The 4,325-nt window shown below is 42.6% G+C and overlaps 1 long non-coding RNA gene across 1 annotated transcript; it reads left to right on the top strand.

Moving 5' to 3' along the window:
* Positions 1 to 768: 768 nt before the first annotated feature.
* Positions 769 to 3,424, top strand: LOC109323416. Its single transcript, XR_002104669.1, has 2 exons — positions 769 to 875; positions 2,773 to 3,424. It is a non-coding gene; the product is annotated as an uncharacterized LOC109323416 (long non-coding RNA).
* The last annotated feature ends 901 nt before the right edge of the window (positions 3,425 to 4,325 follow it).

The raw sequence follows: 4,325 nt of genomic DNA, 5'->3' as shown, positions 1-4,325 counted from the left end.
GTAAGGTTTCTTTAAAATGCAACCAGTTCTCCTGGACTCCTTTTCCCTACCAGACTGGCCTCCCAGGGGATCCTGCGTATCAGTTCCCTGAGTGAGTTGAAGTCTGTTTTTCTGAAGTCCAGAATCCATACTCTGCTTCTCTTCTTCCTTCCTTTCTTCAGGATTATAAACTCAATCATCTCATGGCTGCTGCTTCTCCAAGCTGTCATCCACTACCACATTCCCCACCAATTCTTCTGCGCAAGTTGAGCATCAGGTCCAGAAAAGTATGGCCCATAGTTGGCTTTTCTAACACTTCCATGAGGAAGTTGTCCCCAACACTCTCCAAAAACTTCCTGCATTGCCTGTGCACTACTGTATTGTCTTTCCAGCAGATGGCAGGGTGATTTTGCAGTCCCCTGTGAGAACTAGGGCCTATGATCAGGAAAATTACACTAGCTGTTTGAAGAACTTCATCCACCTCATCCTCCTAGTCTGGTGGTCTATAGCACATACCCACCATGACATCTCCCTTGTTGCTCTGACCCTAACCCAGAGACTTTCAACAGGCCTATCTCCAGTTTCATACTTGAGCTCTGAGCAATCATATAGTTCTTTTACATAAAGCCCTCTTCTCCCCTGCCTGTCTTTCCTGAAAAGTTTATACCCATCCATGACAGTGCTTCAGTCATGTGAGGTAACCAACCAAGTTTCTGTTATTCAAACCACATCACAGGTCCATGCCTGCCAATTGCCCACATTCTCTGGAAGAATGAGAAGGCCTCCACTGTTGCCCCATCCTGGTTGGGCTTCATCCAGGTCACCCACTTCCACGCTTACCTCAGGGCTTTGGTTTCCAAACCCTGACAAACCTAGCTTAAAGCCCTCCACAAGAGGTTAGCGAACCTATCTGTGAAAATGCTTGTTCCTCTCCCCATCAAATGGGTCCTGTCTCTTCCTAGCAATCCTTCTTGGAACAACACCCCATGGTCAAAGAAGCCAAAGTCCTACATGTGCTTTTCAACTGTTTCATTTAAATTATGATTTTTCATGCAAGTGTCCTGATGTGCAGTTATAGTAGCTGGGAGTGACAAACACCAGGAGGGCATTTATCAAACTAAGTTATCTCAGTATTGATACCAGTATCAATACACACATCACTAGCCTTAAGTTAGAGATCAGAAGTACTTACAGTTTATGTATAGCCCAAATTATGTTAATTAAGGCAGAGGAACTTAAATTTGTCTGGCTCATCTGATCATTGAAGCTTCATCTGAAATGCTTAAATGTGATTCCCATTAAATTCTGTGCTCTTAGTGGTGAGAGCAGGACTGATTATTACTAACTCCCTGCTTTTGAATGCAACCAGACATTAGTTCATCATGATTCTGAGTTTTTGAGAAGGTTTTAAAAAAAAAAAACAAAACTAAAAGAATATGAAAAAGACCTTTCAAGATTGTTGTTCCAACTCCAGTGCCTCAAAGTGAAAGGTAACACAGCTTGACACATACATTTTTAATCTTGGGAAGTTTTAACAGCATAAGCAAAATCCATACAAGAACAACAGGAAAAAATTTTAGCAGAAAACCATAGGGAAAAAACCCTTACTTATGGCTCCAGTAGATTTTCTTGAGCATCGAAATATAGTTTCCCCGATGTCTTCACATAACCATACCTGCTTGATGACCTTCTGTACTCTTTCTACCTCGTTCTCTAATCTTTCCTTTAAAGCAGCACCAATAATTGTCTGCAATATTTTAGGTATGCTGTGCATCAGAGGCATAATGATACAGCCAGGTGCCCAGGGCAGTTACTATACACAGGGGCAGTGGCAATTTTCAGGTGTCACCACTGCCACACATATGATTGCATAGCTGAGTTGGCAGTCATTATTTTCTGCCTCCCTTTACCAAACCAGTGCTCAGAGCAGAAGTCCTTGTCACTGCTAACCATCCCCCCCTCCCCCAGTTATGTCACTGTTCCCCATTATTTTGCTTTTTAAAAAATTTTTGTGATATTCTCTGGCCTTGTACTGAAAAATACCATTCCATTTTATGAAAAATATCCCCCAGTTGGGCAAATAATTTAAAATTTTTGATATTGTTAGAGGGGTGTTTTAGCTATGATGGTCCAGGAGTTATGTGAGAGGCAAGGATTTTTTGGACCAACTACATAGTTGAGATTAAAATCAGATCAGCTTTTGAATGCAAGGTATTCTTCCTCAGGTCTGAGGGGGGAAGCAAGCACAGCAATTGTTAAGATCAGTGGGTAAAGCTGTGAAATTGGAAGGGAGGAAATTCTCAAGAGCAGCAGACAAACAATTAGCAGAAGAAAAGAAGCTTGATTTTTAACTGGGAGATCAAGACCTATCAAAAGGGAGGAGGGTCACTCATTATCACCTATGGTGTGCAGGAAGAATTTCAGGAATCGGGTAGATTATAATGTGTCAAAATCAATATCTATGTTCAGTCCTTGGCTCCTAGTGTCTAGCCAGTTGATGGATTTTTGTTCCAAAGCTCACCTTTTAAAGGTATTTGGTAGTTTTCCCTTGAGCACAAAGATTGTGAGATGAGACAGGAGTAGTAGTTTTGTTTTTTTGTTTTGTTGTTGTTTTTTTTTAAAAAGGGCTCCTACTGACATTTATGTCTTTGTCCTTTTATATGTAAAATGTTTGCTCATTTGTCTCAAAGGCAGCTGCAGTTAGGAGTAGAGAGGAGAGCTTGTTACACTGACAAATGTGTTCAGTGGTGGTGTTGGAGAATTTCACCAAGAGGTTGTCTTTTTGTTCAACAGGAAATGGAGCCATGCTACCCAGGGCACTGAATCGCAGAGAACTGATGGTGGGTTATGGTCCAAAGCTGACTGAGCCCAGCATTCAACATGTTCTGTCAATCTGCTTCAGTTCTGATTGGCAACAAGCTGTGTGATAATTTCTTAGAATCAGCCAGAAGTGGCTATGAAACCAAGCTTGGCTTACTAACTCATATAAACAATACTTTAAACTTGAACCATGAGAGTGAAGGTGAATCTGGATCACTAGGGTCTATTACTGTCCTTTCTTGCTTTGAAAACCTTGGGGGTGGGGAAGGGAATGTGCTCATTAAAGTGGCCTTAAGCACCTTAAGTTCCTTACAGCAGTATTTGCTGAGCAAATCATTTTAGGTCTCACTGACCTTGGCTGGTCGGACTTCCTGGGTCATATTTTCACATGGATAAGCTATTTCTTGAACAGTTTCTTCAATTTACTGGACATAAATGGGCTTTCCTTTAACAGCAGACAGGTACTGTACATGTTTTTTGTGCCTCTAGTTATTCCTCAACCAATATATTTGGAAGAAAATGTCACCTTCCATTAATTTTATAGTTGCTATGTATTTCTTTTACAGTATCTCAAGGTTGCATTGAAACACAGGATTTTTGGTTCCTTTCAATAGAGTGATAAAAAGCAATAGGTAGCGTTTATTCTTTTCCTAAAGTATTTCTGTCCTTTTTCTACAATTTCTGCTAGAGGGACATTGAAATACATTATCCTTAAACACCTAGATGGTACCTCCCTTTTAAATTTGCAGGAGTTTGGTTCCACTTTGAAATATTGCATGTACACATACAGCAACTTTTTAAATGCTGGAAGAATCGGAAGCACTAGCAGCATAGGTGGTGACATTTAATTTTGCCAGGGGAGAGCCTAAGATCATTTTCCCCCCCGCCCCCAGCAGCAGCACTGCTGGAGCCGAGCTGAGCTGAACCCACAGGGGAGAGGAGTGGGGGGTTGTGGGCTGCCTGCTGTTGGCTCTGGGCTCCCCGCCCTGATGCCCTACCACCATGGCAAGGTACCCCCTACCTGCCTAGTAGAAGTAGGGGGCACAACCCCCACTGCTTCTGGTTGGGCAGGGGGCACCTTGCCATGGTGATGTGGTTGGTGCAGTGCTCCCAGGTGAAGGGCAGCAGGGTGGAAAGCCCTGAGCCCACAGCAGGCAGTCTGGATTTGTCCCTGCTCCACGCACCAATCATGTGCTCCCCCCATTCCCTCCTCCCTAGGAGTGCACACAGTGGCAGGGAGCCACCCCCCTTATACCTTCTTGATAAGCTGCCCATAGCTCTGTTCCAGCCCCTACCCCACTCCCTCCTGTACTGTCGGGGCCTCAAACTTTATGGTTACTGATCATTACTGAGACTTTTCTCTCGCAGACTTTTTTTTTTCTGTTTGAGAGAATATTTTATACAAGATTTAAACACTATCAAATGATTATTCCCACATGCAAAGCTCCTGTTATTCTTTTAATTAGCTTCTCCTTTCCAAGACTGCTTATGAAATATTTTTTCAAATATGTGATCCACCAAAACCA

Source organism: Crocodylus porosus, unplaced genomic scaffold, assembly GCF_001723895.1.
Source record: "Crocodylus porosus isolate Cpor-Errol unplaced genomic scaffold, CroPor_comp1, whole genome shotgun sequence".
Lineage (NCBI taxonomy): Eukaryota > Metazoa > Chordata > Crocodylia > Crocodylidae > Crocodylus > Crocodylus porosus.
This window is presented reverse-complemented; position numbering and strand designations above follow the sequence as displayed.